General features: G+C 52.7%; 1 protein-coding gene across 5 annotated transcripts in view; it reads right to left on the bottom strand.

Annotated features, from left to right (window-relative positions):
* Positions 1 to 15,901, bottom strand: part of LOC119455502 (ubiquitin carboxyl-terminal hydrolase 25-like) — a 96,766-nt gene that overhangs the window by 9,390 nt on the left and 71,475 nt on the right. The window lies entirely within an intron of this gene.

Genomic DNA, 15,901 nt, shown 5'->3' with positions numbered 1-15,901 from the left:
CAGACAAGGTTTCCCACATCCTCAAAGGCATTGCCGATGACGCCTTCAACTTGCTCGTATTCAAAAACGTGGCGACGGTGGATGCAGTTATAAAAGAGTGTCGCCGCCTGGAACTCGCTAAAAGCCGACGTATCGACCAGCAGTTTGCCCGTCTGCCCAACACCCCAGCGACATCTTCCTGTGCCGACGCTCCTCGTCCCAACAACACTGGTGATGTTACCCGGATTGTCCGGCGTGAAATTGAGGCCGCCTATCCGGCTGCCTTCGACTCCAGCTCCTCCAACACACCTGCAGTCACGGTTTCCCTGATCCAGGCAGTTGTCAGCCAGGAGTTCGCGAACATGGGTCTTCACACAGTCTGCTCGGCCCATCGCCCCTGATACCCACCCGGCTTCTTCGATTCCGCCCCGTCCCGCATCTTACTACCCACCACGTTTCTGCAACCCATCTGAATGGCGCACTGCTGACGACAAGCCCATTTGCTTTCACTGCCGTCGAATCGGGCACATTTCTCACCACTGTCGCAGTCGCTGGAGTTCCCCGACCCGGTCTACTTATACTGCCTACTCTCGCCCAGGTGGCCCTTCTCGACCCTATGCCGCATGCTCGGATAATGCCGCCACTGATTCTCCTGCGCCGACCCGCCCCTATTCCGGTTCGCCTTCGCCCCAATGACGACAATCTCGCTCTCCTCAGCCCCGTCGCTCCTATTCGCCGACTCCCTTCGGACGCCGCTCCCAGCCGGAAAACTAGACGATGCAGCGCCTCGAGGTGACGCTGCATTGCTCCCTACGCCGCCAAATCCTCTACTGACGTTGCCCACTCATCTGAACCTTCTTGATGTGCAAGTCGACGGTGTTTCTGTATCTGCTCTTATAGACACTGGGGCGCATGTATCCGTAATGAGCGCTGACCTTCGTAACCGGCTGAAGAAAATACTCACACCCGCCACGATGCCTGTTGTCCGTGTCGCCGATGGCGGAACAGCCCCCGTAATTGGTATGTGTGCCGCCCGCGTCTCCTTCACCGATCGCTCCACTATCGTGCTATTCACAGTCATCGCCCACTGTCCCCACGACATCATCCTCGGCTTGGACTTCCTCTCCGCGCATTCTGCTCTCATCGACTGTTCCGCCAGTACTCTCCGCCTTGACCTGCCTATTCTGGATCCCTCTGAACCACACCCTAGTCGCCTCAGTTCCGTCGACTTCGTTCGCTTGCCACCTTCGGCACTGACTTACGTTGACTTAGTGTCATCCCCACCAGTGCCCGACGGTCACTACATCGCGGCTCCCATGCAAGACGTCCTGCTTACACACGGAATCACAGTACCTCATACAGTTTTATCTGTTACGGCGAATTGCGTCTGCCTGCCAGTGGTCAATTTTGGCTTGACGGCACAAGTGCTGCCACGCGGGATGTCTCTGGCCCAGCTTTGCTCATTCGAGGATCACTCAGTAGCATCTATTGCAGTAGACGACAATTCAGCCGATCATCCTCTACCATCGCAGTCGGCAACTTGTACCATTGCCGACTTACAGAAAATGATTGCACCCGACATGCCGTCCGAGCACGCTCGTGAGCTCTACCGCGTTCTGTTATCCTACCACGATATTTTTTACTTTAACGATCGTCCCTTGGCCCAAACTACAGCTGTTAAACATCGCATTAATAGCAGCGATGCCCCTCCTATTCATCGCCGCCCGTATCGAGTGCCCCCGGTTGAGCGTCAAGTTATTCACGCAGAAGTTCGCAAAATGCTTGCCAAGAACATTACTGAACCGTCATGTAGTCCATGGGCGTCACCTGTTGTACTGGTAAAAAAGAAGGATGGCTCATGCCGCTTTTGCGTGGATTATCGGCACCTGAACAGGGTTACCAAAAAGGACGTGTATCCCCTACCTCGGATTGATGACGCCCTTGACTGCCTCCACGGTGCTCGCTATTTCTCCTCTATTGACCTTCGCTCCGGCTACTGGCAGATTGCCGTGGACGATCTAGACAGCGAGAAGACTGCTTTTGTAACACCCGACGGTCTTTATCAATTCAAAGTGATGCCTTTCGGTCTATGTAACGCTCCTGCCACTTTTGAACGCATGATGGACTCCCTTCTTCATGGTTTCAAATGGTCCATGTGCCTGTGCTACTTAGAGGACGTTATAGTATTCTCCCCAACGTTCGCTACACACCTGGAGAACTCTCAGCAGTCCTGGACGTTTTTCGTCGAGCCGGTCTACAACTCAACGCATCGAAGTGCCAATTCGGCCGTCGCCAGATTACTGTCCTTGGACATCTTGTTGACGCGCACGGAGTGCAACCGGACCCAAGCAAGATCCATGCTGTTACGCACTTCCCTGTTCCGAAGTGTGTCAAAGATGTGCGCAGCTTCGTCGGCCTTTGTTCGTACTTCCGCCATTTCGTGAAAAATTTCTCGGCCATAGCACGACCACTAACCGAGCTTTTGAAAAAAGACACCCCTTTCCAGTGGGGTGATAACGAGGCCTCTGCGTTCTCGCATCTAATCGACCTCCTCACAACGCCTCCCGTTCTGGCCCATTTCGATCCTTCTGCGCCTACCGAAGTCCGTACTGATGCCAGCGGCCACAGAATTGGCGCAGTACTGGCATAACGCCAGCGCGGCAACGACCGTGTTATCGCTTACGCCAGCAGGCTCCTATCACCCTCCGAGCGCAACTATTCCATCACTGAGCGTGAGTGTCTGGCCCTAGTTTGAGCGGTTGCGAAGTTCCGCCCATACTTATATGGCCGGCCCTTTTCCATTGTCACAGACCACCACGCGCTTTGCTGGTTATGCTCACTGAAAGATCCTACAGGAAGACTTGGTCACTGGGCCTTACGCCTCCAAGAATATTCGTATACTGTTACCTACAAATCCGGCCGACTACACAAGGACGCTAACTGCCTGTCTCGCTATCCAGTAGACAAGCCTGACGACGCCGACAGTAGTACCGCCAACGGTATTTTCTCTGTGTCTGACTTCGCTAACATCGCCGATGAGCAGTACCAGGATCTATCGCTGCGAGCACTCATCGAGCGTCTGCGCGCTACACCTACCGACGCCTCCGTTCGCCGATATGTCCTCCACGGCGGCATTCTGTACCGAAGGAACTTCCTCCCTGACGGATCTGATCTTCTTCTTGTCATGCCAAAACATCTACGACGGACTGTGCTCTTTGAGATGCATGACGCACCTACTGCAGGACATCTTGGGGTAACCCGCACGTACGACCACGTCCGGCGCCGCTTCTATTGGCCTGGTCTCGCTCGCTCCGTCCGACGCTATGTTGCTTCCTGTGATCCCTGCCAGCGTCGGAAAACACCTCAGGTGCTACCTGCCGGTCATCTCCAGCCGATCACCGTCCCTGTGGAACCGTTCTTTCGTGTTGGATTAGACCTCCTCGGCCCCTTTCCCACGTCATCTTCGGGGAACAAATGGGTAGCCGTCGCAACTGATTACGCCACCCGATACGCTATCACGCGGGCTCTCCCTACCAGTTGCGCCACTGACGTCGCGGACTTTCTCTTGCGTGACATTATCTTGGTTCATGGCGCCCCACGACAGCTGCTTACTGACCGTGGTCGCAACTTCCTGTCGAAAGTTATCGCCGACATTGTGCGTTCCTGCTCCACTCAACACAAGCCGACTGACTACCTCATACCATCCTCAAACCAATGGCCTGACGGAGCGGTTAAACCATACCCTTACCGATATGCTGTCCAAGTACGTTTCCAAGGACCACCACGACTGGGACATTGCCCTTCCTTACGTCACATTTGCGTACAATTCTTCCCGGCACGACACCGCCGGATTGTCTCCATTTTATTTACTGTACGGTCGCGAACCGACCTTGCCCCTTGATACGGCACTTCCTCCTGCTGCGATCTCAACAAGCGAGTATGCGCGCGACGCCATCGCCCTCGCCGACCATGCACGCCAGCTTGCCCGTACTCGACTGACGGCCTCGCAAAGCACTCAGCAGCGCCAGTACAACGCCCGCCACCGTGATGTACAGTTTTCGCCTGGTGCGCTCGTGCTCCTGTGGTCGCCCTCTCGTCACGTCGGACTTTCAGAGAAGCTCCTTTCCCGATACACAGGGCCCTACCGCAAGCTGCGCCAGGTGACGCCTGTGATGTACGAAATTGAACCTGTCAGTTCGACCTCGCCGACTACTCTGGCATCTAGTGATGTCGTGCACGTCAGTAGGCTCCAAGACCTACTACACTGCTTCCGATTCCGGCCTTTAATCGCTCCGGGACGGCGCTTTTGCCGCCGGGGGTAGTGCTACAGAACAGTATTTGCCTTGACGAAGAGGCGAGCAGTGTGAAGACAACGACGAAGATTAGAGGCTACTGCGGGCTGTGGCTTCTTGGCCAAGTGCGGCGCATTTCTTTGTAAATATACTTGTACATAGCTTTTCGTCTGCGTCTTCCTACGTAACAATATAACAAAGTGGGTAAAATCAGCATGTTACTTCGTAATGTCAAAATTATGTTACATTGAAACTCTACCTCTTATGCAAATAAATACACTTGTCGACAGATTTCATTTAAACAAAAGGGCCATAAAATTTTATTACAGACCACTTCATTTGATTCGACCCTGCCAGGATCGACGAAATTGATCTAATTATCTGGTGGGTTTAATTAAATAAAATGCAGAACAAAGTGTTAAAACACACCGCCGATTCATTTAGCAATATTTGCCCGGTTCTAATGCCCCCAAATTAACCCTTTCAGCCCTGGATTTTATATTTCTTGCATATATTTTTTTGCTTTGCATATTTTACACCACAAGGACTCTAGAAACATGCCTGAGCAAAAAATAAGTCATTTGTGTTATTATTTGCCGATTTACAGTCATGTCGTCAAAACCGCACATCAGGGCTCAGTGGTTGCGAAATGCAGTGAAAAGCTAATTTATTCAGAGTTGGAAAACACAATCATTGCAAACACAAACTTCACAAATTGTTCATGTGGAAGCCTCTGTAGCAGTTTCGAGCCTTGGCAAGACACAGGTGCACGTTACATTTTTCGCACATGATACGGCTTTGTCCTGTGCATCCCTCAAGCTTACAACGCTGTTCCCTGCTGTCGGTACGAAGAGGCCAGTGTCCCACCTGATCAAACCTGACGTTTTGTACAGGCCTATTTTCAGCATATCTTGCTTTTTTCGAAGTCACCAGAGGGGAGAGTGACGGCCTTCCTCGCTTTTGCACCTTTGGCCGGCTGTCGGCTCGTGCAAGTGCTTCAGTAATATGGAGGGTGAAGTCCAGTAAGTCCAGTTGCTTGCCAGGCATCAGTCCTCGTGCAGCTGCATCACTTCTATACTCCAGCCATGCGTTCACAACTGAGGCATTGATAACGTGAAATATCTGGCTCAGGCTGCTCAAACTCATCACCGCTGTCTGAAGATCCGTCGATTTCTCCCTCCACATCACACTCCCCCCCCCCTGCTTTTCTTTCTTGCACGCGCGAGATTTTGTCGGCTCCCCTCGCACGCTTTCACTCGCACATACAGCATACGGCGCGCGGCGACGGCGTTTTCGCCCGTGAACTTTATAGGAACATGTATGCGCCAAAACTAATTTTGGGGCCACAACACGTCATAGACACCATGTTTAGATAGCAAATACGGATCTCAAAGGCCATACTTTTGCTGGCAGAAACAGAAAATACGTCATAGGTGTCGCCCCCGGCACTTTGGGCCACCAATGCCATCGTCAAGCCACCAAGCCAAGCGACATGAAAAGTCAAAATGGCTGCTCGGGCCGGCGCGGGGTGGCAGTTTATTGGATTTTACTGCACTTGGACTTTATACAGAACATGACGGCGAAGGCGAAGGAGTCTTGCTGCTACGCTGCTCCCCTTCAGCGGCTGCTCTCTGTAGTGCGGGGTGCAATTTGAGGGGTCCATTCAAAACAACCACATGTAATTCAACCTTTTGACCATCTGCGTCCGCAAAAGTTTCCATTTATTGCCTTGGTATTCCTTGGTGGCGGAAGTGAAATTTCATTTCATTGAAATTGTGTACAAACACGCTTCTTTATATTCGTTCCTTATGTTCGTGTTTTCGTTATATTGAGGCTTACAATATATGGTGTTCTATGAACAAGAAGTAAAGAATACAGTAAAAACTCGATGATACGATCGCGGCTAATACGAATTTCCGGATGATACGAACTTTTTTGTGGTCCCGGCCGAGCCCCAATACTTTGCAACGTGCTAGAGAACGGTTGTTACGAATCGATTTCCGGCCTGCGTCGGTTGATACGAATAAACGCCGCCCCCACCGACGGCCGCGAAAGAGAACAGCGCGCAGTCACGCGCTTTCTCCCGTTCTCTTTTGGTGCGGAGGCGCGGACATGCGCCGGACAACGCGGACTCCGCGACTGGGCGCGAAGAGTTTGAGGCGATGGCGCTTTTGTACTTTTCCTCCTTTTCGGCGGCCGCCCATCGGACGGAGTGGCTGCTGTGCTTTGGGCCGCGTTCTTTGTGTTTGCGCCATTTTACCTAGTCGCAGCGAGCTATATCTACCGAGATAGGATTGTCTACCGAGATAGAAGGACATTAGAGACTTTTTCTTCAAGAAATAAATGCTTTTTACGTACATGCGCCTGAGTGAGTTTCCTCTGATTCTTTAATTTAGCTACAGTCGAATCTCGTTAATTCGAACACGCTTATTTCGAACATACCGCGCACCGACAATGCTCTTAGCAGCGCGCCAAATCACGCGGCGGCGCCTCCGACCGGCATTGCTCCGACACCGCCATAGAGCAAAAGCTCAGAAGAGACCCATTAATGCCGCGCGCGAAGGAACGGGGAAAAAAAAAAAGAACCCACGGCGGAAATTTCACCCTCTCTCAAAATTGCAAGGTCGCCGTTTCTGCATCGCGCCTGAACAAGCGTGTACGTGCTGACTAGTGTGTTCTAGACAACCGTATTCTAGCACACACTAGTGCTGACGTCTCAGCCACGCGGATACACGCTCGCTTCCCGATAACGGCAGAAAACGAAACTTCAGGGAGCGGCTAAAATAAGCTGGCGCCAGCACGGCGGCGGGCACGCACGGAGTCGAAGGTGAGAAAGCTACGAGGGAGTTGAGAGGGAGGGAGGGCGAGGGGAGCCACAGAAGCGGCGGAGTTGACGTGGCCAAATCCGCTTCCCTGCCGCCCTCCTCCCTCACCTTCGACGGTCTCCACGCGCACCCGTGTGCCGGCGCCGCCCGCTCCCTGAAGCTTCGTTTTCTGCCGTTATCGGGAAGCGACCGTTAGCCGGTCTGGGCAGTTTCGTGGCCCGCGCTTGCTATGCGCTTGCTCGCCGCGATATTTCACGACTCGCACCGTTCGTGCATCGTGCTATGGTGCACGAATACTTCAAAAATACGTCCTTTTAATTCGAACAAATTTTCGGCCCCCTTCGAGTTCGAATTATCGAGATTCGACTGTAGTTTTAATTGTTTCGATGATACGAATTTCGGCTAATACGAATATTTTTCGTGACCCCGTGAGATTCGTATCATCGAGCTTTCACTGTAGTTAAATACTTTGTTATATCACGATTTTCATTATGTGGAAGCTTGTATAACGAAGACGGTAAAATCAGCACTTTGTTATACAGTCGAACCCACTTATAACAATTGCTAAGAGGTTTATTAGCAACGGATGCAGGCGAACGGGTAGCAGTCACAAGCGTTCGGCCAAGGACAGCAACCACGAGCTCATGCCGGTGGCGATGCTGCTGAGGCACAGGTTACTCTTCTTCATTACAATCGCCCTCCGCCGAAAAAGGCGCCATCCTGGCGGCTTAAGGCGAAGACACTACTAGTGGGTCGTAGTACGGCTTAATGCGACAGACGTGGACAAGTTCACGGCCGCGATTGCGCAGGTCTGTCGGTGGCTTGAGGGGCTCCACAAGGTAATTGATGGATGACGTTTGCTCCAGAACGCGGTAGGGTCCGAGGTATTTCGCGACAAGTTTTGCAGAGTGGCCGGGTGTGGTAGCGGGTACCCGAAGCCAGACCAGAGAGCCAGGGGATAATGTAGGTGCAGAACGGTCGGCTGGTTGACGGGATTGCTGCTGCCACTGGTCCTCGGTGGAAAAGAGCGGGCAAGCTGGCGGCATTCCTCAGCATGTCGAGCAGCTTCAGACAGCGGAGTACTTTCGGACGCATCAGGTTTATATCAAAGAATTGTATTGAATGTATTAGATGGTTCTCGGCCATATAGGAGAAAGTACGGGGAAAATCCAGTAGTTGCTTGGGCCGCAGTATTATACGCATACGTGACGAAAGGGAGAACTTGGTCCCAATTTGAATGATCAGAGGCGACGTACATTGATAGCATATCACCAAGAGTACGGTTGAAGCGTTCTGTCATGCCGTTAGTTTGCGGATGGTATGCTGTACTTGTGCGGTGAATGATTCCGCATTCGTCGAGTAGTGCCTTCAAAGCATCGGCAAGAAAGGCTCGGCCTCTATCGCTCAGAAGTTCGCGAGGGGCACCGTGGCGCAGAACGAAATGGTGTAACAGAAACGATGCAACGTCGCGGGCGGTGGCAGTCGGCAGAGCGGCGGTTTCAGCATAACGGGTCAAGTGATCCACGGCAACAATAATCCAGCGGTTCCCTGCTGGAGTGGATGGTAGCGGTCCGTATATGTCAATACCAACACGATCAAAGGGACGACTAGGGCAGGGAAGGGGTTGTGACGGGTAGACTTGTCCGGGAGGTAATTTTTGGCGTTGGCACTGAGTACAGGAGCGAACGAACTTTCGCACGTAGTTATACATGCCGCGCCAATAAAATCGGAGGCGTAGTCGAGCGTAGGTCCTGAAGAGGCCGGCATGCGCGCACTGTGGGTCGGCGTGGAAAGCGTCGCAGATAAGGTCACGGAGATGTCGGGGTATCACAAGAAGCCACTTGCGTCCGTCAGAAAGGTAATTACGACGATAAAGAAGGCCATCACGAATGCAGAAGTGGGTAGCCTGGCGGCGAAGAGCGCGAGATGGTGAAGAGGTAGATGGATCAGAAAGGATAGAGATGAGAGCACTGATCCAGGGATCCTTGCGCTGCTCCGACGGCATGTTGTGCAGTGCATGTGATGCAAGTGCGGGCTCAAGGGCGGATAGGCAAGCGTTGTCAGCTGCGACCGGTGAGCGAGAAAGGGCGTCAGCGTCCGTGTGTTTGCGGCCAGAACGGTAAAGAACGCGGATGTCGTACTCCTGTAGCTTAACCCTTTCAGGGTCAATATCGTACATGTACGACCTCCGCGAACACCCTCAAAATGGTCAATGGCATACATGTACGGTATCGCTTGTACATTTAAAAAGCGCGCCTCTTTCGATTATTTCTTGCGCTTGGTATGTGCTGCCACTTGACGGGAACACGTGGAATTTTTACTTGCGCCACTGCGTTTTTTTTTTTTTTTATGGCAATGGCGCGTCAGCTACCGCTTGCGCATCCCGGCGCGCGCGCGCGGCGGCGGCAAGTGCGCTCTTCCACAGAACACCGCTCTTCTTTCTAGCATTTCTTTCGCTTGGTATGTGCTGCCACTCGACGGGAAGACGTGGAATTTTTACTTGCGCCAATGGCTCTCCGTTTTCTTTTTTTTTTTTTTATGGCAACGGCGCGTCAACTCTCGCTTGCGCATCCGGGCGCGCGCGCGCGGCACCGGCGGCAACGGTTTGCTCCTGCTGCGGATCCCGCTTGTTGCACTAAACTGATGGCTATCTGGTTTCAAATCTCTCAAAGGGTGACCGCTTGTTACTCGATCGTTTATCGCCCACCGCGGCGCGATTACACCTGTTCCCAGGCAGCCGCCTATATACACAAACGATGCTGCCGTTTTTGCGGTTCCTTTTTTGGAGACCACAAAAGCTCTATAGCCCCTTGTTGGCGATAAGACGAAGGCTTCTCACTTGTTTCGGTTTCCGGACGTGCACACAACCATTTTTCAGCGCGCTTATCTTCTTATTCACGAATAGACATTGTGTATTTTAGAACACAAACGATTTTTTCCTCACTTTACTGTCACTTTAAAAAAATTACGACCATATTTTTTCGAAATAGATTCTTTCGAAGAATTTAAATCAGCAATAAAAAAAAATCGACCCTGGGGGGTCGCATTTGGCAAAACAATTCGACCCTCAAAGGGTTAAGGGCCCAGCGAGCAAGTCAGCCAGATGGGTCCTTGAGGGCGGACAGCCAACAAAGGGCGTGGTGGTCAGTGATGACGTCGAAAGTGTGACCATACAAATAAGGGCGGAATTTCCCAAGGGCCCAAATAATGGCTAAACACTCTTTCTCTGTAACCGAGTAATTAGCCTCGCCTTTTGTCAGAGTTCGGCTCGCGTAGGCGACGACATACAGTCGCCGACCGTTTATTCGGACGCTGAAAATTCGGACATGCTCGTTTATTCGGACACCTTCGCGGCACCGCCACTCGTCCCATTGAAGTAATGTATAACCACGACCGATAGTTCGGACGCTCTACAGCGCGCCGTTCGATTTTTCGGACTCCGGCGGCCTGGTCAGATGCGACGTCGAACGCCACGATACGGTCACGACAAGCTGGCCGCGATGTTTACATTTTGCTAGGTTGCTAGCACTGAAAGGGCGCGCTTGCTATGGTTGGATTGCTGGTGTCTAAATCCACGCAGCACCTACAAGTGTTAGTTGCCGATCTCGAAGGCTATACTTTTAGCTGCACCTATTGGTTGTCGTGTTTCGGATTTAGCCAGTCCAGTATCCATTGACTGTATACCGCGGCCAAACAGCAGGCCAGGCCAAGCCAAGCCAGTGTGCTTGAAAGTCGGTGCTCGGCCTTTGCAATGTCAGTTGTTACGTGACCTAGGCCTTGTCAACAGCTACCTTTCAAGTCTCGCTCTTTTGCTTAGTGCAGGGGTTCTGAAGTACGTTCATCCCAGGGAACCCTGCTAAGCTTTATCCATAAAGTGCCAAGGAACCCCCCCCCCCCCCTGAATTAACCGAATGTCGAATTATCGAGGGTATCAAGAAAACAAACAAATGCTTCACTACGTCAACACGATTTTATTTACTCAATGAATCGTCAAATCTTGTTTCTATTTAGCACAAGACCAGTGCGGAAGCTGAAATTCTCTTCATCTCATGACTGATTAGCGCTAGCAGCGGCGAAGGCTTCGCGACATCCTTCGCTGCGCGCGTGTTCATCTGAATCGCGCTTTGCAACAACGGGCGCACATCCCGATTATTTTTCGCCACTCAGCTGCTCGCCAACAAATTGTCCGTCCATCGCGATGTAGCCGGTGCTTTTTATCTTCGACAGCTTTGCACTGAGTCAAAGCGAAACTACTGCTTGCCGCAACCGCTGCGGACGAAACCGCGGCCGCTATCAACGCGATCATGGACGGCGACCTTGCAGTTCAGAAGGCAGGTGGCTGACGCACGCACCAGTCAAAACGAAACTACCTTTCGCTGCAAGAAGTGCGGACGAAACTGCGGTCGTTATCGACGCTGCCATGGGAGGCGACTACGCAGTTGTGAAGGCACGCAGCCGATGCGCGCATCGAGTGAAAACGAAACTACTATTTGCCGCAACCGCTGCGGACGAAACAGCGGTGGTTATCGACGCGATCAGAGATAGCGACTACGCACTTACAGAGGCACGCGGCTAGCCGCCAACGCGGTGTTACTCGCGGCGATAAACGCAAGAATAAAGGCTTTAAAGGCACAATTAGGCACGAAGTGCTTCGGCGTTGCTGTCAGTCACGTGCCGCGTACGATTGCCGCTGAGGACCACGGCGATGCGGACTGCGCCGCTTCGTTTCGGTTGGACGCTACGCCGTTCTTGCTCTTCTGCGGCGCGCATTTGCGGTGCTCCGCGTTTTTTTTTTTTTTTTTCCCTCCAACGTATAGGTCAGTGCGCACGCTATCGGCACCTACCCTATCTACAAATAGGAGAAAGGCGCATGGTGGTAAGCTACGGCCTCCGAGATTCAAGTGCGAAAGCTTAGGCGCGCTGCCCGTTCTGCGAGGTTGGGTGGCTACAAGTTGCTTGCGTATTTATTGCGCAGTTCGCGCGTTGCTGTTACGCACTGTGATGTGCTTTTCGACACTCGGGCATGGGTAATGGAGGTTCTTTGGATCAAGCGCACCTCGTGTTTGCCGTTTTAGACACTTGTCGAGAGCGCGACCAGGGAAAATTTATCAGTGGCTCGCGAAACCCCGAGCAGGGGCCTGCGGAACCCATACCCGCAGAACCCACTTTGAGAACCCATGGCTTAGTGTGTTAGGCCTGATTTGCTTGTTCGATCTCGTCCAGTCGTCGCGTAGTGCGAAATGGCTCCGACGCCTCCCGTGCCATCTGCGCCGACGAGACGCGGCAATTACAAGACTCTGTCTATAGCGATAGCCATACACTGTCGGAAATAACGCTGACCTGATCGCGTGTAAGCGTGCATCTGTACAGTCGCGCATTGACAATTTTTTCCGTCCACTGGGACCATAAAGGTACTTTTTTCTGGCGAATCCTTTTTTTCAGACTCTTGATTATTCAGATTTTTTCACGGTTCCCGTCGAGTCCGAATAAACGGTCGGCGACTGTATTCATCGAACCCCGCCTTCCGTTGCGCGAGCACGGCACCGAGTCCTACGCCGCTGGCATCGGTGTGGACCTCGGTGGGGGCGGCAGGGTCGAAGTGGCGGAGGATAGGTGGCGAGGTTAGCAGGCGGCGTAATTTCGTGAAGGCGTCATCGCAGGTGGGCGACCAAGCTGAAAGTTCGTTGTCGCCACTTAGAAGGTCTGTCAGGGGTGCAATTATGGATGCGAAATTTCGAATGAAACGTCGGAAATACGAGCATAAACCAACGAAACTTCGAAGCTCCTTTAACTTCTTCGGTTTTGGAAAGTCAGCGACGGCGCGGAGCTTGGCTGGGTCCGGAAGAATGCCGTCTCGCGAGACAACATGGCCAAGAATGGTGAGCTTTCAGGCACCAAAACGACATTTTTTTAAGTTGAGTTGAAGTCCCGCGTCAGTGAGACATTTCAGAACGTGCTCGAGACGGCTAAGATGTGCATGGAAATCAGCGGAAAAGACAACGACGTCGTCCAGGTAGCAGAGACATGTGTTCCATTTGAGGCCGCGTAAAATATTGTCCATCATCCTCTCAAAAGTGGCTGGAGCGTTACACATGCCGAAAGGCATCACGGTAAATTCATATAATCCGTCAGGTGTCACAAATGCTGTTTTATGCTGATCAGATGGTGCCATAGGGACTTGCCAGTATCCTGAACGTAAATCCAGTGAAGAAAAGAACTCCGCTCCCTGCAAGCAGTCGAGGGCGTCGTCGATGCGCGGTAACGGGTAAACGTCCTTGCGCGTTATCTTGTTCAGACGTCGGTAGTCGACGCAGAACCGAATAGAGCCATCCTTTTTCTTAATAAGAACGACCGGTGACGCCCAGGGACTGTTCGAAGGCTGTACAACCCAGCGCTTGAGCATGTCATCAACCTGGTCATCAATTACACGGCGCTCCGAGGCGGATACCCGATAAGGGCGTTGCCGTAGAGGTGCATGACTGCCGGTATCTATCTGGTGAAAAACGGTTGATGTGCGACCCAAACCGGAAGCAGGGCTGTCAAAAGAGGCGCGGAACTTCTGAAGCAGAGCGAGCAGCTGGCTTCTTTGTGAAGATGACGGTTCATCGTCGATGGAGCGGTTGAAAGCGTCGCGCAGGGACTGATCAACCGCAGGGTCACAAGAGAGTGCGCTAAGGTCAGTAGGAGTAGAAGCCGCAGGAGCGTCAAAGATGCAAAAGGTGTCGACCGGCTGAACAAGGCCTAGGCATTCGCCATGAAATAAAGGTAAAGGGCACGCCGTGGGATTGTCGACGAGCATCTTCGTGGCGCCACTGCGAAGAGTAAGGAGAGCAAAGGGCAGCAGAGAGCATTTGCGGCGAAGGAACACTTTAGAGGGCGTAAAGAGAACAGTGCCCTCAGAAATAGTGGCGCACGACACAGGGGCAAGCAGGGAAGAGCACGGAGGAACGGCATTGTCTTCGGACACAAACAGTTTATCACTAGAAGGGTGGTCGTCGATTGTCTCAAAATCGTGAAGCGCAGAAAGTTCAAGTTCGGCGTGGCAACAGTCAATAACGGCGTTATTATTTGCAAGGAAGTCCCAGCCTAATATAATGTCATGGGAACACGAGGGCAGGACGACGAATTCGACGGTATACAGAACTCCTTGAATGAAGACTCGAGCAGTACATGCAGCGAGAGGCGTAATGTTCTCAGCGGTCGCGGTTCGAAGGGAGAGGTCGGATAAAGGTGTCAGAACGTTTTTTAGTATGCGACAGAGTTTGGCGGAAATTACAGATACTGCGGCTCCTGTATCGACAAGTGCCAGGACGGTGACTCCTTCGACATACACTTCAATTACGTTGGCTGGAGAGGGACGAGGACTTGAGCATTTCGACGTAGACGCAGTTCGTACCTCGGGAACTGCGGCCTTCAGTTTTCCTGCTCGGTGGGTCCGGCACGGCGACGCATCGGAGAAAGCGAGCGACAACGTGGAGATGGTGAGCGGCGGGTAGGCGCGGGTGAGCGATCAGGACAAAATTAAGAGGTAGGAAGGCTGGAAGGCGACGATGAAAATTGAGCGGGGAACGGTGGCGCTCGCCAGATGTTCGGGAAAGGAAGCATGCGACGACGGCAATGGCGCGCCACATGACCAGCACCACCACAAGCAAAACATATTGGACGGTCATCGAAGGTGCGCCATTGTTGGGGGTAAGCTCCGACTCGTGGCTGAGAAGTCGGAAAATGCTGTCGATCTGGTAACGGCATAGGATGCGGCGAAAAGGTCGGTGGTCGATGCATAGCGGGCGGCGAGAGCGTTTGTGGGCGAGGTCGGGCAACTGCTTCTGCGTACGTGAGAGGTGCAGTTACTGGCGTCGGATCCCGTACTGGAGGAATGGCTTGCGAAACTTGCTCCTGGATAAAGTCGCGGATCGTAGGTGCCAAAGCGGGTGGTGGTTCCGGGACGCAAGATAGCTGCCGAGCAACATCTGCGCGAACGAATTCCTGAATCTTCAGAAACAGGGCAGCATGGTCGTCGCTGACACCAAGGCTGGACACAGAGTCGGCGGGCGCAGGGGGACGTCTGGTGTGAAGCCGTTGCCTGCACAACTCGTCGTAACTCTGACACAATTCGATCACTTCAACGACAGTGCGAGGACTCTTCGATAATAACATTTGGAATGCGTCGTCCTCAATACCCTTCATTATATGTTTGATCTTCTCCTCCTCCGACATCGACGCGTTCACTCGTTTGCAAAGGTCAAGAATGTCCTCAATGTAGCTCGTGAAATTCTCTCCGCTCTCCTGAGATCGTGTGCGCAAACGGTGTTCTGCACGGAGCTTTCGTACTGCTGGCCGACCGAAAACTTGGGTAAACATGGTCTTGAAGACCAACCACGTAGTGAGGTCGCCTTCATGGTTGAGAAACCATAGTTTCGCAACGTCCGAGAGATAGAATGCTACGGTTCTCAACTTGGTAGCATCGTCCCAATGGTTATTGGCACTCACTCGCTCGTATGAGGAGATCCAATCTTCAACGTCTTTTTCATCTGTGCCGGAGAAGATAGGGGGATCTTGCAGACGCAAGGCGCCGGCAAAAACCAGGGTGGGCGGCGCCGGTGGAGGGGTTGGAGGAGTGCCGCTTGCGTCCTCGGGCATGATGGGGGGTATAGTGCGACTCCGCAGTTCCAGGGCGGTCGAAACCCAGCAGACTCTACCACTTGCTAAGAGGTTTATTAGCAACGGATGCAGGCGAACGGGTAGCAGTCACAAGCGTTCGGCCAAGGACAGCAACCACGAGCTCATGCCGGTGGCGATGCTGCT

Source organism: Dermacentor silvarum, chromosome 6 (genome assembly GCF_013339745.2).
Source record: "Dermacentor silvarum isolate Dsil-2018 chromosome 6, BIME_Dsil_1.4, whole genome shotgun sequence".
NCBI classification, from domain to species: Eukaryota; Metazoa; Arthropoda; class Arachnida; order Ixodida; family Ixodidae; genus Dermacentor; species Dermacentor silvarum.
Note: the sequence above shows the minus strand (reverse complement) of the source record. Positions and strands in the feature narration are given on the sequence as shown.